The sequence below is a fragment of the Poecilia reticulata genome, linkage group LG11, assembly GCF_000633615.1.
Source record: "Poecilia reticulata strain Guanapo linkage group LG11, Guppy_female_1.0+MT, whole genome shotgun sequence".
NCBI classification, from domain to species: Eukaryota; Metazoa; Chordata; class Actinopteri; order Cyprinodontiformes; family Poeciliidae; genus Poecilia; species Poecilia reticulata.
The window spans coordinates 7,919,448-7,945,594 of record NC_024341.1 but is presented as its reverse complement, the minus strand read 5'-3'; the positions used below and the strand labels follow the sequence as shown (position 1 = coordinate 7,945,594).

The following is a 26,147-nucleotide window of genomic DNA, read 5'->3' as shown; positions in this document are numbered from 1 at the left end:
TATATATATATATATATATTCTGCAGCCTAACCTCCCATACTTATTAGCACTCTTGTTTTAAAAAAAGCATCCAAATAAAATAAACTTATATGGTAACAATCTCACACACAAAAAAAAAACCCTCCACAAATCTTTAGGTTTACTATATTCTGTAGAAAAAAAATTCAAGAATAAGAAATGTTAAATTCACCAAAATACACTTTTGTTTCTTTGTTTTTCTTTTGTAAGACTGGAGTTTTAAATGCCTGTAGTGTTCATGTTAGAATCACGTCAGACTCACTGTTGGTTGTTATGCATGGAATCGCCTGCAACTATGACGGACGTCTCTTGCTTGTACTTGTCCCAGATCTTCACTTCAGCTCTAATTGAGTGTGATTTCTGCTTCTATAGACAAAGAGAAATCCTCCTACGATGGTATCGACTTCACAACAGCAGTCAGTTTACCAACAGGTGAAACTCAGCTACTGTTCCAATGTCCTTGATTCTTTTCATCAAAGAGAAATATGCTAAGTAAGTTGGACATAAATAACAGCGCCTTTATTTCATAGTGATTGTTGAATTCTTAACAATAAAACCATAGAATCATCGTTTCATGGCTACAAAAGGGTGAGTACTGGGCTTGGTTTATGGTACTTAAAACGGGTTGATTGATTAGCGGTGAAATTCTCTCTCCCAAGTGGCAGGAGAAATGGAAAATACATTACAGTAGAAGTAGACTTGAGGTCCGACTAAATGACTTGTTTAACTGGATCTACATGCAGTCCAGACGACGACGTACCCTCTTTTGCCTGGAGCCATGAGAAGGCTCCAGGCTCCAGATGATCAGAGGATGGAGAGACGGAGTTGTGGTGGGTGGCGGGGGCAGAAAAAAAAATGAATAAAGAGAGGGTAGGTTAGGACGATAGCCTAATGGAGTGGATGAACAATTGCATTGATGACTCAGATTGAAGGGGTGGCAGTCATTTGATGAATGGATGATGGGAAAGGATGAGATGGGGGGAAGAGACATGATAAATAATGAAGAGAAATGGTGTTTAAAAGCTACAATATGTGGCGTGCTTGTCATTTTATTTGCCCTTAATATTTTACTATGTCTTGTGTTCTTTTATACTCAACTCTTACATCTAAGAAGATAATTTTTTTTGAATGAGAAATTTGAACGGAATAATAATCACGAGTAAAAGCTTTGCTCAAAGATAAGACATCGGAGTCTTTTGAAAGATGAAGATGCAGCTGGAAATTAAAAGTTGAGGATATTCACATGTCTACTGATCCCTAAATACGACTGAAGCGTTTTTATAATTTTTCTGGTTATAGATAAAGGTTTTTTTATCTTTTTACAGTGTGCACAGTAAAAAGAAGAAAAAAAGAGTAAATAAATAATCTTGCCTTTACAAAAATTGTGAAACGATAATCACACATGGGTGTAAGATGATGATTTGAACATTTTTCAAATATGTTTGCTACTATTCTTTTATGTGTCCAACACTGATTTAAATTTCTCATTTCGGTTTCACAATGACTATGCTAAGTCTTCAGGATGTGACGATGGGATAGATGACGACCCCGTTTGGACCAGCAGCAGATAAATGCAAAATATCTAAGCTAACTAACCACTAAAATATTAATCTGTGAAAGTACTAATTGAGCAGAACATTGCAACTTTTCTGCCCTTTTCCACTTTACATCTGGTTGGTTTAATAAAGCAGCGGCTGATTTTTATTAAATTAATTTTCCTACCATCCATGACAGACCCATTAAAACCAGCATAAACTCCAAATTGTTAAATTTTATTCACTGTTTTTTTTGACAACCTAAACCTTCCCGTTCCTATTTTTACACTTCTTCCCACCGTCACACCTTCCTTCACCACATTTCTAATTTTCCCTGCCTACTGTGACTTTTTTTCTCACTTAGCATTTCCCACTTCCCCAGCTCCCTTCTTCCATTCTCTTTCCCTTGCATCTCAATTACCTCCAAACATCTTCCGTCCCGCTTTTAGTCTCCTAACCCATTTTGCCCAGCTTTCGTTTAATAACATCCGTCTCATTCTTTTATTTTAATGTTTGCCTTAACTCCTCTCTGCCTTACCAGATGTCTTTCCTTTAGCTGCCCTCGTCTCCTTGCGACCTCCATCTTCCCGTCTCTCTCTCTCTCTCTCTCTCTCTCTCTCTCTCTCTCTCTCTCTCAGTAATAACCTTTCCGCCACTCCAATACTTCTCTCTCCTGGTTTTTCTGTCTCTTTTTGCCTCCTCTCTACAGGCCCCTCTCTCTTTCTCTTATAAACGGGGCAGGTGGCAGAGAGTGCACTTTCGGTGGCACATGCCTTCACTCAGATTTAAATAGATAATGGCAGAGTCTAGTGCTTGTTGGGCCCTTTGAATAATGCAGGAGATCCTGAAGGCAATTGTTGCCAGGCATCACTGATGGCGACATGCATAAACCAGCTCACTAGCTTGCAATATTGATACCATGAGCAGATAGGAGGGATGGTGTTCAGCCTTCCATACGTTGGCATTTCTGACCGTTACTGTCGAGGTTAATGGTGCTACCATGTAAAAGCTTCAGCTTCAGTTGTTTAAACAAATGCACGTTAATGATGGATGTTTTTTTTTTTTTAGGTGTAACAAACAAACAAAGCGAAATGTAAACAAGCAACAGCAGTGTGAAAGGAAAAATTACCTTTTCAGTTTGAAACGTCCTTTTACTGGTATAATTTTTACTTTGGACAGGGACAACTTGTGCGACAAAAAAAGTAGTTGTTAGTGCAACCGGATGGCATGTTCAATAAAGGGATACAATATCTGATTATTAGGTTACAGCTGACTGTTTCAGTGTCGTACCGATCACAGCTGGTGTAGAGAGAAAGTTCCTGGCTCCAACATGCTACTGACGTTTTTCAAAGATTCTCTTTGAGTTCATCTGAAGGTTCCTTGGCTGGTTATTTCTAAATTGTCTGTGGTCTTTACCTCTGTGGATTTTATTGTGATTTTTATTTTTGTTTGATATATTTTTACTTTTTTTTTTCTTTTTTAAGTTCTTGCTTTTTCTTTTCAGTACAGTTTTAAGATCTGGAGTTTTATCCTCTTTTGTGCTGAGTCATGTTTTGTTTGGGGAATCTCCGCGTTAACCCATGAGAAACTCAAAGTCTTACTCACAATGTTTTTGTATTAATGTAATTTCCTGCTTCCTCCACCACAACAGTTTATGACTGTATTAATGTTGCAATGGGATTAAGGAGGTTGCCAATTTCAAGTCCTTTAAATGAGATACCAGAGAAAGGTTCAGATGCTTTTTGTTCTTGTTTGGAAGAAAGATAAATTTCACTGTTATGATGATGGAGTAGAAACTGAACTGGAGTTTGAAAGGCTGGTTTTAAACTCTGATTGTCTGATTGACTGTTAGGTTCGGGTTTAGTGGATGTTTGTTCAAAAATTTTGGTTAAATCTATCAAAATTAAATAAAAAAGAGACCATACTTAAATATCCTAACATTATGCTTAGTAAGGTTTTAAGGAGAAGTAGGAACAATTCTATTTTTCTTTTAAATAAAAGCATTTATTTATTCACAATTTCCTCCAAATGCCATCATTTTGTGAAATAACTCCTGTTTTTACTTCAGGTCATGATATATGTTGCCGAAACTGTCCAAAATATTTGTGATAAAGTGCGTTTTCCCAGTCAGTTCATCGACGCTTTGCAGGAACAACATTCCCTGCGTTCTCGCGGATGGGCATCAGAAGTCGATCCTGGCAGAGCAGTGAATTGTACCCGTCGCCGTACCTCTTAAAGTGACACCGTCATTTGATTTCACGTCACGCCATTATGAAACATAATTACCGGGATGATTTCTCAGCTGTGTCTCCTTCTCGCCCGAGCCGCCCCGCCGCCGACTCTCGGCGTTACTCACTCTGTCACGATCGCTCCCTCGGCGGAGTGTGACGCTGCTCATTTTGTTCTCGATTGTCTTCGTCAGAATGTCTGGCGGTGATTTGCGACGCTTCCTGTCAGTTCGGAAATGACGAGGGGAAATTTGGCCTAATGCAGGTAGATTTATTAGGCCCCTGACTGAAAAGTTTTATTTTTCATTTATTGATTTATTTTTTTAAAGAAACCTGCTCCACGCTTTTTTGGACTGGAGAACGATCAGACACAAAACAGAGAGAGATAGGAAACGTAGCTTAAAGGATGCAATAAGAGAAGCTGTAAAGAAGAAAAATACCTCCCATTGTCTCCTGGTATCCTTGCTGCCAGCTATGAACCGGTGCAGAGAGAAGAAGAGAATAAAGAAAAAGGGGGTAAAATGTAGATGGAAAGAGTTTTGCTAGTGATCGTGTTACTTACCCTCTTTTTGACTTTTTATTCACGTCTTTCCTCGGCGAAGCCTTTCTCCTAAATACTTTTTAAGAATAAATAGTCGCTTCCCGAGGGGGAAATATTTCATATAGAGGCTGTTTGTGTGTTGATGCCTTCAGATGCCTGCCGCAGACAAACAGGACCGCGGATGAAACCGGAGGACTGAGCAGTTCCTTCAATGGGCTCTTCACTCACACCGGGACAGGGTGGAAACACTGCTGCTTTTTCCCCCCTTCTTTTGACTAGAAATTTTGGGGAAAAGAAAAGAAAAAAAACGGACAAAATGAGTTTTAAGCCGTAAAATCTCAGCGGTCTCCTTCTTCTCAGCAAGCCATTGCTCATGGAAACGCAAATGCAGCATCTTAATTCTTTTCTTTTTTTTTTTCCCCTTTTCATCCCCCCACCGTTTCTCTCCGTGGGGGTCTGCTTTTGTGTCTGTGTGTAATCCGCGAGGTAGATGAGGCAAAAATCCCGTCGTGTATTTTTGCCATCCATCAGAGGTGTGGTATCCAGCATGTGTGAGACTGTCTGCTGTCAGCCGTACTCTGCCAGCAGCTGATAGATGAGGGCCCTGAGAGTTCTGCTTTTACACCTCCCAGCAACGCCGCGGCCCCTCCGGCGTCGTGCTTTTACGCGCACCGGAGCTGAATTCGTCCCTGCGTCGCGTGAACCTGTTGCCCGCGTCGGCACAAATGCACGACACGTTCACACGCTTCTCGGCCTGTCACAACAACAACTCTCTCACGCCGAAGACGGGAGTCGCAAACCGAGGCTCTGTGCTTTTAAGGCGGCGTACCAAGTTAATAATTTCAGGTTTGAGTTCTCAGTGAAGACGGTTGGTGGTTTTATGCTCACTGGGTTTGATAAATGTGTGACTTTGTAAGTATCTAAGCTACTCTGGTGTTGGAGACGACTGCAGCGATGAGGGAAAGATGTACAATACCAATCCCATGGAAGGTGTTTATACAGGAGCTTTGATAATGTGGGAAAAATCTAAAGAACAGAGCTACTAAAGTTAAAACCACTGTTACGTTTTTCAGTCGATTAAAGGCTCTTTAAAAGGCTCCTGTAATTGTGCATCCGCGCAAACTGTCCAGCAGAGCATTTTCCAGCTAATGTAGCCTTTCCATTCTCTTTATCCATTAACGTCCTCGTCGGAGTGAGGCGTCCGTTCAGGCAGGAAACAATTAAATATGATTTACATTGAGACGGGTTGAACTACTCTGCTGTTGACTGAAAAACACAGTGCATAACATTCTTCTGATTGATCCAAAAACTACATTTGTAACTTAGGTTAAATCAGGCCCCAATGCAGCCGTTTGGACAAGGTGATGTTACAATAATAGACGCAGACAGGTGCTGGTTATTTCGCCGCTTCACCTTTTCAAACATTCTCTGATGTCTTATTTTTTTTCTTCTCTATACCCGACTTCTTTCAGGTATGAATGAAATCCATCAGCCATGTCATGTTTCATATCGACCGGGCGTCTGTGTGCGGCTGGCTCGAATCCATTTTCTTTAAACCGTTTGACAACTGTTGATTTCGAGCTATTTTCTGTAGCCTACTTATAACGTTCTGAAAGGAAACGTGGTTATGCGGCGCCATCAGACATCAACCGTGAGGTCTGTCGGTTTTCTTGGCTCGGTTTGGTCAGAACTATTCAAATGGCCAAGAAAGGCCTAGAGTCACAATCACCAGAAACTGAGCAGTGTCAAATCTCGAGAAATAAGTATATTATTTTCCATAAAGCCCATATACAAGCCACACCTCACCTCAAAATTTGAAGAATTCTTAGCAAAATAAATTTGCATTTGGTGTGAACACTAACGTCAGTATTTTCAGCCTTGTAGTGATTAATCCTGCAAAGTTGTTAAAATAAACTTGTTTGTGTCGCCTGTGGAAACGACCCATCCATATTTTGGCAGCTCATGATTCTGAGTTTGTCAAACTGGAAATCTTGAGGTCTGGCTCTGTTCATGAGGAAGAGCTCAATATATCCTGCAGATATTTTCTTCTAAATGTTTCTCCTTGAAATATGATTAGAGAAAACTTAATTTTTCATGTTTTTTTATTCTATTTTTTTATTTGGAACGCCATAGTTAGCTTTAGTTTGACTGTTATTACTGCTTCAAACCTACAATGATCAAATAACTATACTTCACATCACCAACTTATCCAACCATTTGATTATTTGCTTGGCTAACTTAAAATCAATGTAAAAAAGTCAAACTGACTGTTGTTTTTAATTCAGATAATAGATCATCAACAGACCCAAAAACAAAATTATCCCACTGCTAAACATTGATCATATAAGTAGTAATCCAAGCTAAACTGCATATTTCATTGTATTTTATAGCAGGTAAAAGAAACCATGAATGCTCTGAAATGTTTGGTGGCTGATTTTCATATTTCATATTGTGATATTGCCCATTGTTGTTTCACATTGTCATCCTCAGTTGCAAGAAATGTGGCTCTGGCTGACACCATCCTAACATAACAAATTATGCAGTGCTAATCAGACTCATTCCAGTTACTGTCATTCTTTCGTTTTGCTAAACACAGCTCTAATTTAAATCTGTTTTATTCTTTTTTTTCTTTTTTTTTTGCTCAGGCAATCTGGTGAAACTCACCAAAAGATTTTGACTGTTAAATCAAACCTGCTCTGTACAGGAAAGAAAAAAGGCACCGAATTTCAGGTTTATGTCACTGCTATTAAACCGTTTGGTTTGGTTTTGGTTCCGTCCCAGCAGAATCCTGTGCCAGATCGAGAACAGCAGGGGCCCCACAGCTGTCACCCAGCTCTGACCTGACTACATACAGTAGACCAAAGGGCCTCTGGCCTTACATGATACAGCAGAGACCGTGGCCCACATGTGGGGTGTGTGATGGCTGCAGCTAATGAGGGGAGCATGCTGAATTAAAAACCCAGTGAGAAGCTACGTACCGCATGACAGTCGTGCTGAACGTTTTTATTTTCTGAAATCCGATTGATAAATCCTCTATGTGAAAACACTGGCGCTAACGCAGAGAAACCAGCGGGCACATTAATAGATAAGAGACAACTCCATAGGGGCAAAACCCTTACACAGCTTCACACCCCCCCACGCACACACACACACACTCCAACCACTGTGACAGTTAGTTGCATTGACTGGATTATTGTAGGGCTGCAGGACCGTGGCCATTAGAGAGAGAGCACCAACAGAGTTATGGTGGCTGCAGCAGCACCAACTAATGGAATATATTCCCCCCTTCCTGTCACAGAGATGACGTGTGCATGTTTGTGTGTGTGCGTACTGGTGTAGTGTAGCTGTGTAGCTCCTCAAAAGTAGATGTGCAGCACCTGTGAATATTGAAGTGTACTACAGTAAACACAGTATTGGTAGATTCACTTATTGGCAGTTTATTTTTTTTTTCATAGTTAAAATATTCAAAAGAAAATTTTGTTTTGGAAGCTGAAATACCCAGGTGTGGTGCTATACTATAGCTGACATGCTTTTAGCTGCTGTTTGGAGAGCAGCCAATCCAGGAGCCCCATATATTTTGCTTGGTACTGTTTTTTTCCACGTTTTTGGCTGCGCTCCGAGCTGTCATCATGTGGACTGAGCATCAAGAGCGTGAACTGATGAGAGTCCTTCAGCCAGGTTTCAGTCAAGTTTGGATGATGAAATACTGATTGTGCTTCTTGTTTCACGCCGAGAGCACAGAACATTAAGCTTTGATTCACAACCCTTTAATCATCCGCTTCAGCTTTAAAAAGCACTTAATCTTCGAATTATTAGGTTCTCACAGGTTAAATGTTTTTGCATTGTTGTCTGGGATAAACTCGATCTTTTGTAGCCAGGGATTAATAAAACGGCGGGGTTGTGCTTTGCTTGTGCTTTGCTTGTCTGCTTGTTTGCATGTATGCAAACTGAAATCTGTAGAGCAAGTCTACATGCACCAACACTTCTAACTTATAATTTCTCTTGTCAGTTATTCTTGGCAATTTTTTTTTTATTTGCTGCTGTTGAACCCAAACTCTTTTCAACCCATCTTTTCTATTTTTTGCTCCCTTTTCTCATTTTTGCTGTCTTGGTGTTGTAGCTGCCGTAACCGTATTGGCTGGAAGATGGATATGGGTGAGAGTCAAGTTAAAACCAGCAGGGGAGTTAAAGAGGAGCAGATAGAGAGAAATGTGAGGGTCAGTGGTCATAGACAGCTGGGGGATGAGGGACTGGAGGTCATCATAAAGAGGTGATCATATTGCTGTGCGAATCAGGAAAGGCCGGAGGATGGTGGAGTTGACTGTGAAACTAGAAGGCAGTGGTGGCTTTTTGTTGTTTGAAGTCTTTAAATTACATTTTTTTAGCTTCCATCGTGTGTTCAGAGTCAGTCGGGTTCTATTTAAGTGATACTCTTGCTTCACCAGATCTGGAAAATGTGGTTAATCACATTTATTACATGATTTAACAAGGTTGCTCAATTACATTTTCACACGTTTGAAAAATGCCATTATTGTTTTCTCAGTGTGTCTTTGTCTAGATTCAGAACTTATTTGATGCTCCAAGCAATTTCAGTGAGACAAAACATTAAGAACATAAATTAGAGAGCCGTTTCGACTAAGGATGCACAATTTTGAATTTTTGGTCAATATCCGATATGCCCATATATAAAAACCCATTTGGCCGATAACCGATACCCATAGTGATGTTTTTCTACGTCTACTTTCTGAAACTATATGGCTTTCTCTACTGTGGAATTAAAATACTGCATTATCATTGCCACTTCAGCCTGCTACCAAAAGCAAATGCCAAATAGAAGGCTGAGAATGATGTAACACTTTTAACTTGCATTATGTTTAATGTCAGATTTATTCATGATAATAACACTCAAACTGTGCAAATTTGTAAATCTTCACAAAACTCAACTCAACCTGTTCACAAGCAACAACTGAATAATACTTAACAGTTTCTTATGACGTTGTGCTGTTCTGTAAGCATCGTCACTGGTTTGTCATATAAAAACGCCTTTTATTTCTGTGGATTATGTTGACGGAATGGCTGATGTCCGATATGAAATTTTACAGCTAATATCGCCCGATATCGATACCATGGCGATAATATCGTGCATCCCTAATTTGGTCAAATACAATGTCATTGTTCCTGTCATCCTTTGGTGGCGAAGTGTTAACTCGTGTCAACCTGATTCCAAAATGATGCGTTCATTAGAAACCTTTTAAAAGTGTGAATTAGTAAGCTATTAACCAAACCTGATATCAATCGTCATGAAAGCCTTGGACTAACAGAGCTCAAATTTTTAACTCTTTGAATTTTGTGTGTGTGCATGTGTGCGTGACTCATTCGAGTGTGGCATTATTCTGGCAGACGCAACCGGCATACATGTCAAACATAATCATGTGGTCGTTAGGTTGACAGGTAGCCACCAAGGGATCCCATTTATACCCATTCACAGAAAGTCCACTTTTCAAAGTGCAGGTCATTTGTCCTTGTTTTGTCTCTGCCCTTCCCTTTCTCCTCTTTCTCATTTCGCATTCAGCGCAGCCGCATGGGTCAGTTCTAATTATCCCAGTTCAATTGGAATTGGCTTTTCAATTTTTTTTGACGTGGTGGAAATCGCACGTTGCCAGTTGCAGCTTTTCTTCTTGCCCCCCTTGCCTGCCTCACGGTATGTCGGCTACGTTCCCCTCACTGCGCCAGCACTTAGCAATGCAGCACAACCGTGTGAGAGGGAGTCGGGGGGGGGGGGGGGGTGGTGGGGGGGGGGGGGGGGGGGGGGGGGGGGGGGGGGGGGGGTGAGCTGCGATGCTACAAATGCTACAAGGCCAGGCGACGTGTGCACACAAGTGTTATGCACACATCTGAATCCGAATGCCAGGAAAGGGCTGCGTGAATATGTGATGGAGCTCTGCAGGGAGAAACCCAGAGAGAACGTAATAAAGAAAGAAAGAGAGAGAATCTCTGAAGGGGTTTGGGAGTGGCAGAGAGAGCCAAGACTTTTCTCCTCTGTCTTTCTTTTGGGTCCGCAGTGCAGGAGAAGAGAAGATTAAAGTGGAGACGCTGCTTTTGAAGTTGGGGCAATGTAGAAGAAGCAGCAGCAGCAACATGCGCACGCTCACACGGCGAGTTCTTCCTTAGAGCCTTATAAAGTTAGAATACCGCCGACTTTGATTCACGCTGCCAATATGATTCCTTATGACGTTTTAACGTCCTTCCCGCAGAGCTCCAGAGTGAAAATTTGAACCCTTTATATAAACAGGAATGATGGCAATAAAGGCGTAAACTCACAAGGCAGCCATTGCAGCTGCCTCCATGCATCGGCAGACCCACAGGCAGGGCCAAAACTGTAGCCATAAATGATTGAATGTTTACACTGGGTGTAAATAAGAAGGTTATTTGTCAATTTTTTATGGAAACACACGCACGCACACAAACACACACGAGAGGCGCAGGCCCACACCGGTGTCCAGTGAGTGAGGCTTAAATACAAATCTGGTGCGGAAATGTCAAGAGGTAATTGTAGGAGTAATACTCAGACTGGTGAAATGTCAGACTCACCCTCCCGGTCTCCAGTACGCACCCCAATATCATCTATCACAGGCTTATGGATTCCCACATCAGGGGTAAGTAAAGATCATTATAACCATTAGGTGGTAATGTGTTCGTACCAGAGCAAATCGCAAAAGTATTCACCCCCTTTCTACGTCCTCACATTACAACAAACTTCAAATGTATTTCAACAAAAAAGTGTGGACTGTTTGTGTGATTGGCGAACAAATCGGCCAATCCCACGATTGTACAGTGTTGAGAAATGGATGGAAAATTATACATTTCAAAATGTTTTAAGGTGTGGCATGTACGAAGCTCCCTTTACTCTGATATCCCTAAACACATTCTGGTACAACCTTCAGAAGTCACCTAATTAGTCAGATTAATCTAATTAGTTTGTATTTTAATTGCTGTATACAGATCTGCGAAGGGCTCAGTAAGGCCTGTTGGAGAGTATCGGTGAACAAAAAGACCAAAGAACACAGCAGACAAGTTGGCAATAAGGTTGTGGAGAAATTTAAACCAGGGTTAGGTTTTAAAACAAACTGTGAACTGTACACATCTCAAGAAACACTGTTCAGTCCGTCTTGTAAAAACAGAAAGCTTATGGCACAGCTGCAAACCAACCAGGACGTGGCAAATATCAATTGACGGGCCGAACAAGAGGAAACTTATTTTAAAAAAACACAAAAAAAACCTGAAAGGGCATCACTTTGGAGGAGCTGCAGAGATCTACAAATAACACAAGAGTCTGTCGACTGGACAAATATTAATTTTTCATCAAAGCCTTTTGAGTAAACCCCACGGATTGTGATGTAATAACTTTATTTTTCGCTACAAGCCATATAGAAGACACAGCAGTTGAATAGGTTGCTCTGGTTTGATGAGATTACATGTATCAGTTTGTAACCATGCACAGCTTTGTACTGATCTTTTACATGAAAGCCTAGTCGTGATTGATGTGAAAAAGTTCAAAGCGGGTAAATACTTTTGCAAGGCTCTGTGGCATGTTCTGCAGGTCTGTCCAATAAAAACCACCAAACTCTGCGGTATTAATGTGGCAAAATATCCAAAAGTTCAAATGATGAGAATGCTCTTATGTGGAATCCCAACACTGAAGGAGAAAAACTGTGTATTCAAGCATACTCGCAACCATCCATATGTTGGTGTGTGTGGTCACTGTTATTCCCAGCTTTCAGATCAATCTGCATTAATGGACACTGGCATATGCCAAGCAGTCACGAGGAGCGAACAGGCTGATGGTGTCCCCGGGACTGCAGCCAAGTGCCCAAAGTGACCAATTTTGATAAATACCACAGCTGACTCTCTAAAAGAGGGGGTCTAGTTTAAAGAAATATTAGTGTGTGTGCGTGTGTGTGTGAATGCGGAGGAGCTGTGTGAAATAGCCTTCCGAAAAGCGGAGGCCTCATAATGTGGATGTATTGGAGTTTAACGTCCTTGTCAAGTCGAATGGTTTCCTATTTGGAGTGCTGTTAGAAGTGCACACTCCATCGCTGCTTTCCCACTTGACCTAAAATTCCCCTTCGCTGCATCGGACCACCAGCCCTTTCTGATATCTTTGTTTTTCCTTCATCCTCTACCACCTTCTTTTCTCTTTCACACCGACTGAAATTTCTACAGGATAAAAGGCTCCGACATACTTCATACGAACTGCCGAAGCCGCCTCTCGATGATGTAGACGCATGATGAAGTCGTCAAACTGTTTTGACAGAGCTCTGTGCGAAGTGTCGTGTGATTGGTCAGAAGGTTGTTGCTGTATCTTTATGCCGAACCAATCTGCTTAAACTAACAGGCTTTTGTGTCTGCAGGAGGCGTGAATACTTTTGAGGAACATTTAACTGACACGGTGAGAAATTATGTACACTTGTATGATTCTTCACTAAGTACTACAATAATAAGACTAGAAAATGCTTTATCTGTACTGGAGCATCGTTGTTCACAGAGGTTGTCTGCAGAAAAGTATGGTGCTAGCTCTGTGACCGTTTCATAAAAGTAGAATGGAGAAAGCAGGGAGGTGTGCGAATATGAACGGACTGTGTCGAATGCTTGGCATTAGGATTTCAACATTTTCAAACATCTCCAAAATTCATCCAGTGGCCTTCACCCCGACATAGAAGAACGCAACACGAAGCTGACCACATGGACCCCTGCTCTCCCCCTTTTTATGTCTTCAGCATGCAAGAGCGCTCCTAAAACAAGCCCGTCTTCCTCCATAAGTGATGCTTGAGCTCTCAACGTCTTGGTCTGTGCCGCTGATGGGACTCCTGCCTCATACGGTGCATGTCAAGAAAAAAGCCGCTTGAATTATTGAAGGCGGAAAGGAATGAGATGCAAAACGAGCGCTGAACTTGTGTGCGTAGAGGAATGAAAAGAGGAGCAGAAGTGCAGGGACAGGGGAGAGGAAAGAGGTAGGGAGTATAAAGAAACGCACGGGAAGGGCCGGGGAGATGCTGAAAGTCGACGAAAAGCGCAGCGTTGTTTTCCCTTTGGGTTGTTTGCGCGATGATGCAAAGAGGGAAAATGTAGATTAAGCAGGGGAGTTTTACCTACACCGAGTAACTAGTTTCGGAAATACGTATGTGGTGCACTCTCCGCATGTGCACATGCCTTGTGGGACTCGACGAGATGAAAAGGGAAGAAAAACAAAGACTGCGCGCTAATGTCTTTCTCATGCTTATTTTACAAGGCTCAGTGGAGCTGCAAAGGCTGTTGGGAGTTTTGCACGTTGTTAGTTATGTCAGTGTTTATGCATGCAAACGATAATGTGCATGTGGTGTCTACATTAGCAAAGAGAGGAACTACATGTGGGTGTGTGTGTGTGCGCGCTTAAAACTGGCAAATCTAGTGGGAGTCTGACTTCCCCCAGTGCCGGCTTTGTAACTCTCAGCTGAACATGGCTGTGGATCAATGTCATCTACAAAACACACAGACACACGCACACACACACGCACACGCACACGCACACACACACACACACACACTTGGACTTGTTTACAGTTCAAACAGCAGGTGGCATAGATAACAGCCACTTAATCCGCAGCCATTTGGACAACCGAGTGCGATACCCCAAACTTTCCTTCCTCCATACTGCTTTCTTTCCTTTAATCTCCTTTTGCAGGCATTTGAATTAAACTTTCTGCTGCGTTACAGCAACCAGGTGGAAATTAGTAGGAAATTGGTCGCAAATTGCTCAAGATTGACTTTAGAAAATGTTTTGTAGCACACATATGGTCTGTTTATTTTTCCATTTTTGTACATAAATACCAAGTCCTAGTAAAAACATGTAAAAAATAAATATTTTTGCTGCTAATCAAATCCAGTAAATGATGACAAGCTATAGAGAGGATTACTTGTTCAATGAATTTATGTATGGAAGTGTTGGACATTAGAATATATATAATGTTTCATGTATAGGGCAATAGTTGTGTCCGAAACCATTTATAATACAAATTACAAGTAATTGTTTCTATTCCTTTGATATGTTTTTTTGTCCCACTGTTATCCTTTTAACATTTCTCCATTTCTCACATACCCTGTGCCTATGCATTGTATTTGTATTAGTTTTACGTTAATGCTTTCAATATGTAATAAAAATGGTAAAAAACAAAATGATTCCTAGCATGTGTGGTGACAGGTGTTGCAGGAGTTTCATTAGTTTCTTTCTCATGGGAATACAGGTGTGTGATAACACAACCGCAGACTGAAAGAAACTGGCAGTGAGACGATCCTGCTCGTCAAAATAAAAAGGGGTTTAAAGGCCATTTAAATGATTATTTCCAGTTAAATTTAAAAAGATAAAAGATGGAAGGATATCAGCAATAGAGAACCTCTTTGAAAGCTCCCTAATTTCAACTTTCGGAGAAAGTCGAAGTAAAAGACTGAAGTTTTTTTTTTTTTTTTAACAGTTGTCTACTGAACAAAACACTATTCAAGACAGCTGCTAATATCCCCAAGAATTGCTGCAAATTTATTCTGCCGTCTGACTGAAACGCTCAAGCGATTCTACTGGCCTCTATTAGCGTGTTAAATGTTAAAGTTCATCACTGTGGAATTTAATGAAAAATATTTTTGGGCTTGTTCTGAAGAGCTGCCTCCAACAAAACTCCAACATGACTTAGAATTACAAAGTTGCCTTTTACTGAACCAGAAGATTTCTGAATCGGTGTCCTTTGGAGAGACAAGATAAAGTAGAGAAATTTGTCCAGCACTATTGGAAAATGGTTTAAAGAGTGGTGCAGAAGTGAGAGCCCAGGAACTTTAGCAAAGTGAAGTAACTCTGTAAAGAGTGGTGGAAAATCATGCGAGAACACAAAGTGTTGCATATTATAATGTTACACTAGAGAAGCTGCTGAGACTCCCGATCAGTCACGGTGCTTACAAGATGGCAGGCTCGGCAGTCGGGAGAAAAGGTGTGAAGATTTCAATGTGATGTGCAGTCACTACTTCTTATCCACTGGAATAAGTATTTGTGCGGCTGGAGATGTGTTTCAGTTGTAGGATAAAGAAAAGGAAAAATGGGTTTTGACAACTCTTAAATGACTTCATTCATGAGTAAAAACTCTGAAAATATGGTGTGGAAGCACATACGGTGTTCCAATGGTCAACATGGACTGACTTTATTCCCTATTGAGACATAAAACTCAACACAAATAACCTACAGTATGTTTTGGTCTAAAATATCAACAAATGTAAGAAGGCAAAGTTGGAGACTCAGCAATCGGATCCAAGCAAGTAAACTGAACAGAAAGTGTTTTTGTCTTGGTGTTGATTAAAAGAACAAAGATTTTTCTACATAGCAGTACTCAAAATCAAATGTTAAGAAACGGCATACACTGACTTGCTCGTAACTTTTCAGCAAGATATAGGAGCTTGTTTTACGTAAATAGTTTATTTAATATTGATGGAAAAAGTACTCGCTCCATTGGCAGATTATTTCACCAATCGCAAAACGTTTTCCCATCATATAAGTGAAATAATCTGCCAATGGAGAAAATACTACTTCATCAATATCAAGGAGTTATTTACCTAAAACAAACTCCTACATATTGCTGAAAAGTTACTTGCGTTATTTCAAGCGCTCTAAGATATTTGCGCTAGAAACGAGACTGAAAATACTTGGTAAGATTTTGTGATTTTGTGCTTTTGCAGTGTATGGTTGTTATTTATCAGGCTGCCGTTCACCTTACAGCTTGTGGATTGAAGTTCAAGTACCAACAACGTTCTGAAAAGGTGTATTACCTTGACTGACGGCGTTGCCTTCACACCACGGAAACCATCGGGCGGCTTTCGTTTACTGCAGGCCAACCTTGATGTCTGAGCCTCCGTTCAGTCCTTTCTGCTGCACTGAGGCCCCAGGCAGAACTTTTCCTTCCAAAACCCGGTGTGTGTGTGTCTGTGTTTTGTTGCTCGAATTGTGGAGTGAGTTATTCCACGAAGAGCGCCGATTGGTGAGACGCACCCCTCCCACACCTGGAGCGGTCGCGCCTTCGGGGAGGCCTTCAACCGTTTTAGATCCGTCGGTGGAAAGTGGGAGATGATTAAGGGGCAAAGTGGGAAAGGCACAGATAAGGCAGGAAATACAGTGACACATAAAAGAGGGGAAAGCAAAGATCACAACTGATCAAGCTTTAGCTAAACGTAAGGCATGTGGCACGGCGAGGGCTCTGCCGGTCACCATAGCAACACTTAAAAGGCCGATCCCCCCAATGCAATTAGAGAGGCTTTGAGGCAGCCAGTCTGAGGGCAGAGAGTATGAAAAATAACGGCAAGAAAGAGCGGGCAGACTTAAGGAAAACAACCCAGGCCACATGAATGAAAACCAGCCATTACGAGAGCAAGCATGCCGGTAATTGTGCAGGGTAATTGTAGGGAGACTTCTGTTCCTCCCCGACCCGCAGTGGGAAATTTTCATAAGACTACACCTTTGGCGATGTCTGTGCGTTTGTGCTTTCAGCGCGTTTGTATTGTTTATGAGAGAGAGATTATTGAAAAGAAGCTCGCCGAAGGGGCTGACCGTCGTTTCGAATGCAAACTCGCGAGCATTAGCGGCGCGTAAAACCAGACCGGAGGAGTAAAACAAAGCAGGAGGGCGGAGGTTTGATTAAATAAAGCCTCGACTCAGGCCGCCGAGGTGATCATATCAATTAAATTAAACCTGCAAAACTTCAGAAGTGTTGTTGTCGAATATCCTCCCCAGTCCAACATAAGCTCTAAAGGTGCAAAAAGAACACATGTATCAGATTCTGAGTTATCACGCTTGTTGTATTCCTAGAGTGTTTTGATTTGTCTTCTCATTTTTGCTCATGAAATCTGACCAACTTCTGCAGCATGCTTGAAACTAGCTGCATTTAAAGACTTTAGCACATCCTGCATTAATCAGCGGATGTTCGGTTCACCTGTGTTGGATATAAATTTTTTTGCAATGTAATTCTGCTGTTTGTTTCCCCAGTGTTATTCCTGGGCCATATGTTCCTTGGTGTTTGATGCTTCTCGTTCACAAATGTATTGACTTCTGCACATAGACAGATCCTGATCACTGATAAAGGAGGCTGAATACAAATGCTTCCCACACAATTCAGATTTTTTTTTTAGTTTTAAGTTTCCAATCTTAAAAAACGTCTTACTCCTCCAGTTCAAAATTATGCATGGTCCCATGAAATATGCAGATAGTGACAAAATGTATAAAATTTTAAGAGTATGAATACTTTTTTTTACAAGGCATTGTAAAAAAAAAAAAAAAGAAAAAAAAAAAGCTGTAGCTGTGAGATTTTATTTCTCTCAGTCTTGGGAAATGTTATTTTCAAAAGCTCGGTAGCTAAAAACCACATTGTAATATTTTTCCTCCATCTCTCCCCGCTGGCACGTCTTAACAACATAATCTCTATGTGAGGTGGACCGCTTACTTTTTTCTTTTTTTTTTTATCATCAGCCGGATCACATTTGAGTCCATTTGCGGGATTAGATGCTCAATCGAGAGCAGGCCAAATTCAATAAACCCGTAATGTGTCAAAAAGCCCTTAGCAAAAAAAAAAAAAAAGAAGCAACATTTGAGGTGGAGCTCCTCGTTAAATGAATTTCAAATAAAGTGCGCGCTCGCTTTTTCTCACAGCTACAGTCTACTCTTGTTTGTGTTAGGAAACATCAGCAGCAACATTTAAACTGTTTGTTCCTCTTCGTGAGAGAGGAGGATAGCCTGAGCCACTCTGTAACGACCTCAGGCTTTCACGAAGATCAAATAATAACCGGCTACATTTCTATCAGGATCTGAAAGCTCGAGAAATTTGTTTTAAGTTGTTTTGTAGTTTTTTTTAACTTACAGCAAAAGAGAAAGACAAGAACTGTTTTTGACTTGGAAGTTGGTTCTAATATTTATTTAGCTTGTTAGTCTCGTAAAAATCTTTCCTGTACGGGAGGAGTATTATGTAAATGTGACATGTGTTTAGGTCATTCCCTCGTCAAAAACATACGTGGAGCGTTTCTGTATGGATGTTTCTTCCATACATTTTTGAGAAACCCTTTCATCTCCTCTGGCAACCATTCAGGAATGCCTACACGGTTTCTCTTACCTAGTGGAGCAGCTCCCCCCACTCAGCTCCTCCAGACTAGCGGCAGCAGCAGTCAGCAAGCAGCTGCCGTCGCTGCTCATCCGCTGAGCTCCTCACATGAACCACTTCTTATGTGCAACACACATAAGAACTTGTTAAAGGTTTCGTGGAGAAGCACCTATGTGATGACGCTCTGACGGTGGAGTGTCCGAAAGAGTAGGAGCTTCTTAAAGAGACAGAGGCCCAAGTCAAATTTCTTTGACACATTTAGCATTTTTGGAACAACTGGAAAATGTTACCTGATTGTATTATAAAGTGGAACTATGTTGCTGGAAAATCCACACTACTACCACTTTAAAAGGTTTCTAGTGCCATTTCCTGTATTTCGTCCAGTTAATTTTGAGAACCAAGTTTTGTTGTAATTACACATGCATGTTTCCATTTATCTTTGTAGAATGGATTGTGCTTAGTGAGATTTAAACCATCTTTGAAACCAAGTTAGTCCAGATCTTCAGTTAGATCTGGGTCTGGCTTTTACCTATTCCACTTTAAGATACAAATGTTGTTAGTCTCAGACATTCAAAGGCTATTCAAGCATCCCCACAGTATGATGCTACCACCACCATGTTTAACAGCAGTGTGCATTGTGTTGTGTATTGTGTTAGTCTTCCTGCACACACAGTGATCCACATGTTGGCTAAATTGGTTACGATCCATGGCTCTGATAGCGGCAGCAGTTGTTATAGAGAACAGTGTGGAAAACAGAATGGAGGATTCTTTCCTTTGAACTGCGGGACCTTTAGAGAGTTAATAGCAGATCCATTCATGTTTAAAAAAGAAAAATAAGAAAAAGCACTTCACAGAGAAGCAATGTGGATATTTTTCACTGCACACCCAGGACAAATTGATGGCTTGTGTTTTAGCAATAGCCTACCGAGTGATAATAGCGCAGCGTTTTCACTCCACTGACCCGGTCCGGTGACCCCCAGAGGGAGTTGATTTTTGCCACTCTGCTTCCTTTTCCAAATCTCCATCTTCTTTTATTTTTCCCCCCATCTTCTCCTCTGCTCACTTCCTTAAGCGCATACATGTTGATCTCATGATTCTGCACAGTCCCTTTTTTTTTCTCCTTCATTTACTTTGCTCCCTCTGGCCTCCTTGTCAGTGCAGCTCGTTTTATTGCCTTCTACAGCGTCTCCAGACCCCCAGCTAGTCTTTGTGTCGTTCTTTTGCCACCGCCGCTACGGACTCGTTTTTTTTTTTTTCTTCCACTCTGCTCCTCGCGCCTCTCCTGTGTTTACACCCTCCATCTGTCTTTATCACTCGATCGTCTCCTTTCAGTCTTTCCTTCCCTGTTTGTCATTCTCTTCGTATTTCCAGCCCCCTCCTCTCTGTTTGTGCCATCATTGCCAGTGTTATCCCTTCCTCCTCTTCACCGTCTGTCTGTGTGTACCGGATCCCGTCCCCGGCGCGCGGCCCGGGTTGACAAATGGATTATCACTCCCGACGACACACGTAAAACCTCTCCAGACCGCTTTATTTTTAACAGCTACAGCTACTTTATTAGTGTCGTTTTAGGAAACGAGAAAACCGACCCGGGCGACGACGTGTTTGCGTATATTTTGTATGCAAGCTTTTCCATCGCCTGGGATGAAACCCCCGGTTTTATTCAGAAGGTCAGCAATGTTTATGAGTTTTTTTTTTTTTTTTTACAAGTATATGTTCTGTAATAAATATAAAATGTGTATTTTCAAGCTTGATTCAAAGCAGCCGTCGTTTACTGTGAAAGAGGTTAGTTAGGGGCATAAAAGTTTGTAGAAAATGTCAATTTTCTGGTAATTTATTCAGAAGTCGCAAAGTCCCAGCAGTCACATCTGACCTGATTTCTTAAGTATCAACAGTGGAACAGTCGGAACATTGGAGAATAGCCTAACATGGAAAGAAATCGAAGTTTATACCTCCACATTTTCTTCCGTCTTTTATTCTTCCCACTTTACTTTGTGTTGCTGCACATATTTTAGGCAACACAATGAAATCAATTCAACCATTCTTGTCTTTATTTTGGCACTTTTTGTTGACCTTCTTAGCCTTTGATACTGCAATAGCGATTTCCTCTGTTTTTTGTTGTTGTTTTTATCGGTAAGCAGTGATGCTACAAAGGTCAAAGGCCACATCTGTGATAAAGGATACAAGCAGCTTACACCCTGTAAAATCTTTGGAAATTGAATCATAATACAGTACAATAAAATAAACTTCAAATATCTGTAGAAAAATGTTGTTTACTTTCTACAAGGTGCCTTTTTTTTTCTTTTCTTTTTTTTTTTGCACATAAGGCAGCCACTAGAGATGTGCTCCCTACGAAAGGCCGTCCACAAACAGTCATCTCTCACTTGCATTAGGAGCAGACGGTAGAAAGCAGAATTTTTCTGTTACTTTTAAACAACCAAAATATGTTTACAGAGTTGACATTTTAAGCTGCCCTTAGAGGTTTATACTAGCGATTAGCTAGCACTGCTAGCATTACAAAAACAACTTTCCTGCACTCATTAAAGAACGTGGATCTTTATCCTCACTCTGACATTTCCTTTCCTTTTTTTTTTTTTTTGCCAGGATTACAAAATCCAGATTGTTCCACAATAGACAACGGTTTAAAAACGTGAAACATCTGTTTTTGTAAATCAGCCTGAAAAATAGTATTTTCTGCTATTGATTCAGACTGATTTTGTTTTTTCATGACATGTTTAGACGGGTCATAAAATGTTCCGTTTTCGTTCTAATAATTGCTTTTGAGTAGCTCACAGATTGTGAATTGCCTGACTTAATTCTAAAACGCCAAACACTAAATCATCTCCGCTTAGTACCAGCATGCTGTTTCAGCCAAACGTTGTTGTTCTTAGCATGGTGCGATCCTCGACTGCAGAAAGAGATTTTTGCTTTTCCTTCAAACTGGTCACAACCAAAACAAAACAAACAAAATCGGCCAATTCTGGTCCCGGTCGCTCTGTGTCTTTCTCGAGATTACACGCTGTTTTGTTGTTCTTCAGAAATGCTGGGAATTGCCACCTGTCGTTCTTGTGTTATGTATATTGTTGGTAGTACTGTAGTTCAGCTAGCTTCCACTGGAAGTTAGAAAAATAGGAGACTATGGATACATGCTGTACTATGTATCCTTAAAGATAAATCATCAAAATATGCTGATCAGCTACGTGTAACTACGTTTTATTTCTATTATAGCAGCAAATATGTTTCATTGACAGAAAAGAATATTGATTCCAAACTGATATCTTAATGTTATGCTATTTCTTTTTCTCTTCTTTGTTGAATAAAAATAATTTAAAATCTAAATCTGCCGTGGGGGGAAAAAACGATTTGGGGCTTAACTCTCTTAAACTGTTGGGTAAAAGTACAACAATGATTTTGGATAAGCAGATGTTTAGCATGATAAGTCAAAATCATGCTTGCAGTGATGTTGACAATAAAGAGCTTTGATATATCTGGTTTAAATGACGTAGACTTAAAATAACCTTGTACCTCAACTGTTATCAGATAACATAAGGACTTGTATATATTTAACAAAAATAATGCATTCTTGAAATTAATGTTATAAGAAGTAGGTCGTGTTTTCAACAAGAAACAAAGCAATCCATCATTTATTTCTGGTTTGATAGCCTAGCTAACTAAACAACAAACATAGTTTTTCCAGATAATGACAAAGACAGAATAAACATTTAGCCTGCACTGAGGACAACTGATAAGGTGAAAGCTTATTATTATCCTTATTATTGAAAGGATTTCACCTCATCGGTATCTGCAAGTAGATTCCTGACAAGACAAAGCACAGCCAAAAACCACAATAACATTACAGCTTTACATTTTTCACACAAATAGCTTGCAGATTATGTTAAGCTATCTGTGTAATGGTTATTCAAACGAGGCGTTCTTTAAGCAACACCATTCATTTCATTAAAAAAAAAAAACAACAGAAATGTCTTACATTAACTTTAAGAGTTAATTGTTGTGCCGAGTGATTGGCGTTGTGGGGATTCGTGTTTGTGTATCCATCCTTTTCATAAATGTTTTTTGTTTTTTTCCCCCCCTCTTCAGTTGGAGCCGTTTCAAGCTCAACTGATCAAATCACTTCTCTCACACCAGCAGGTAAATGGCTTTCTCTGTTGTAAGGAAAACATCATTTATATGGAGCATCACGTTAAGATTCTTCATGTTTTCCAGCGTGCGCCACTTTTGTTTTCCACTTGACATATCTGATTGCTGCTCTATATTTGGTAATGGAGAGCATGGTGCATACTAACACAGAAAAAATCTAATGTATTATTCAAGCGATTTTTTTTTTCTTTTCTTTTTTTCCTCAAAGCTACAAGGCCGGGGGCACAACACACTTACTCTATGGATTTTTGATGCCGTGGTTGTGCAGTAAGTTCTGAGAGCGTACAGTGTACACAAACACAGCAATCCTTGTTTTTGGAGGGTCGGCAGATACTGTGCTGCATGCAGGCTTGTTATCGAATAGTTCTTTCATAGCATGCCCACGTCTGTTTTTGTTTTGCTTTCCCTTCTCCGCATTGCAAACTTTAGCGCACGGATGCCATGCTCCTGCAAAGGAGTTGCAGATCCAAGTAAAGGAGCTGCAAAGGAAATTAAAAAATATATATATATAAACTCTGAGTGCCAATGTTCCAAACGGAGGAGGTAGAATGTTTCTCAAAAACTGAATTGAGAATTCAGAACCTCAAAAAAGTATCTACCGATTAATTTTTCCGTTTTTAATTTAGTTTCTCAAATTGTTCTACAATATTAGGAATCCTGAAAATACAACCTTGTCTTAATAGGAGGTAAACTAACATGGTGCTATTTAAAAAAAAAAATTGTCCTCCTTGTTAAATCATTAAACACTGTTTAATTTTCAGCCAGGACTGATTACAACCAGAAATGTACAAATCACTCCAACAGAACCTCTGAAAACATGAAGTAGGTTGGCGTTCAAAAGCAACCTACATTTGATCTGAAGAAATTAAATAACCCATAAGAAATAGTCAAAAGTCAAACCGTTTCTACTCTCTGGCGTTGTGAAGGCCTTCTAAAATGACCATGCATTGACGACTCGACCAGGAAGTCATAAACGAATCCAGAAAACGTCTAACACACATCAGGCCTAACATGCATCAGTTAAAAATTGTGCTTATGATTCATTAGTATAAAAAAGATTGAGCAAAAACAACAGAGCAAAGTTCCCAGGTGAAAACTAGAGCTGACCAAAGAGAACAGAACGCTCCATGTAACATTTGCCAGCAGAAACACTGTGATCCTCAACACTTATGGGGAAAATATTAAATGGACAGATGAACAGTGGAGCTTTCTTCAAAGTGTTTGTCATTACATTAGGTGTTAACACTGACTTCAAACATGGCTGTTGTAGTGTGATTATCGCTTTAAGATCTAAGAAATGCTGAATTGCTGAATTAAGACAGTCCTTTTCCAATTACATAAGGTGTATTTCACTGTAGCTACTCTGACAAATACTCGCATCTTCATGCAGCAGTATGCAGATTGATGGGGAACATGGGATCTAATACCTTGCCCAGGAGCAAAGCGACGTAGTTGGAATTAAACCCACAACTTAGTGATTGCAAAACGACTTTTTCTATTGAACAACAGTCGTCCCAGTTGTAATGACAAATGGTTGCTGAATTACTGGGGTATTTGGGGTACGCCGTAATTGATGGGAACACAATTTCTGCTAAAGAGAATGTTGGGATTTCAGTTTGTGACTAAACAAATAAAAAAATAAAGGGTTTTCATGTGGCTTAGTGAAAAGCAGAGGTAGCTTAGATAGCTTTCAGTGAAAGAAACCTCTCGACATTTGCATTTTGCATTTACTCGGGTCTCTTTTTATTTTCTTTAAAGCAGTTTGATCTGAAACAGGTGTGTTCGCCTAAAGGAAAAGTCAAAACCGAAAGGAATCTTTAAAGGGACATCTCGTGTGTTTTTTTTTTTTCCCACGGCACAGTATAGCCAAGAGTGCATCGGCTCGGCCTCGGCAGGTGCAGCGGCCGCAGCCGTAGACTGACTGAGAGACGGAGGCAGTGTGAAAAATTGATGTGCCCTACTTACAGCAGCTGAGCGGAGAGAGGAGCAGCGGGGCTGAAATGATGTCAGACTTTTGAAGAGTTTTTTTTTTTTTTTTTAACTCCGCATTACATCACTCAAATTAGTTTTCGGGTGTGGGCGTGCGCTCGTGATTCGCCTATGCGACGCATGTGGTGTAATCTCGGCCTACTTTTGATATGTTTACAGATTTTTTTTTTATGGGTGTAAGCGAAACAGGGGAAAAAAGAAAGAATATGTTTTCTCCCTGTGGAACAGAGGGTTCACGTCGGAGGCTGCGGCTCTCATTAGCTCCTACCCTACAGTCTTTGGCACCGTTTGACCAAGCGGAGCCCTTTATCTGCCGCCCCACTGTTGAAACGAGGCGGGGAAAGGAGCGCGGGTCCCACTGGAAGTCAGCAGATTCCAAACCGTTGCGCGTTAATCAACACTGTCAGACGCCACAAAAGGCACGACTGCGGCGCTTTATCCCGTTTACTCCCAGGGACGTCTTAATGACCGAGGAGGATTTATTGGGGTTTACGCTGCAGGCCACAAAGGGGTTCTCCAGGCCTTTGGAGTTGTGCTGGTCTCAGCAGCCCCGTCTTAATGCACTGAAGTGACCGTAGCTCACGTGAACTGCCCAGATGGCCGTCGCAGAAGGCAAGCTCGAAGCATTTAATTCTAATGATTTAATAAGGGTTGTTAAATGGCTTTTTAGATTAAGGTTCAAGTAAATAAGTTTCTGCTATTGGATTTTCCCATCACTCGGATGTCACTTGCAAATCTGTCTGTGCTGTTTTTATTGATCCTTTTTCCTTTTTTCCTTTTTTTTGCTACCCTCCGTTTTTATCTTTTTAATATTCATCCCTTTTTAGAGCCATAAAGCAGACTGCATTCATGCCTGACTGACAGGATGGCCTTTACTTGTTACCTAGGAGTTAATGTTACCCGTGTGGCAACATCTTAATGAACGGCTTGTTTGTTTTTTTTGTCTGATGTTAAATCAGACCAAACTTCTCTTGTTTTTAGGTCAGTTAAAATTACTAAAATTATTCCTATTTGCTAAATGCCTCAAAATTGAGACACAAAATGTCAGACTAATTTCCTGTCTTTAAAATCATAAGTTTAGGTAAATATCCCCAGTATTAGGTAGCATTGCCTTTAAACTGTGACCTGGGTCAACATGTTTTTTTGTTTTTTTTCAAGGTGATTGATGTTTTCCATTGAGCTGGATTTCTTAGGATGCGTTTCATTCTGGCCAATCAGCAAACGGAAGGTGTTTTGAATGATGATGTTAAGTTTCTGTGGCATTTTTAAGTTGCAGTCTGCCTGTGGTTGTGATTTTTGCAAGTGAACGAAGCCGTTTAAAATGTGTTGAATCACGCTTACAAATATTGAGCAATTAGAGTTGGAGAAAGAGGGATATTTAACCCTTGTGCGTGCGAGGACTGAGGCAAACGTTGAGGACTATGTCAAATGATACAAGTTTTACGTGTGTCGGGTCGGTTGGACCCCATTTCCACATACAAGGGTTATGAAGTTTTATTGCTGCCAGCTTGGCACTTTTCAGTT

At 40.6% G+C, this 26,147-nt stretch overlaps 1 protein-coding gene across 4 annotated transcripts in view; it reads left to right on the top strand.

Moving 5' to 3' along the window:
• The window catches only part of dlgap3 (discs, large (Drosophila) homolog-associated protein 3), a 908,365-nt gene that overhangs the window by 49,172 nt on the left and 833,046 nt on the right, over positions 1-26,147 (top strand). The window contains exon 1 of one of the 4 annotated variants that reach the window (XM_008421512.2): positions 22,863-22,901. The exons of the other annotated variants lie outside the window; for them this stretch is intronic. The gene's annotated coding sequence lies outside the window, so the exon portion shown is untranslated. Of the gene's footprint in view, positions 1-22,862; positions 22,902-26,147 lie in introns of those variants that run through there. 4 annotated transcript variants of the gene reach the window in all.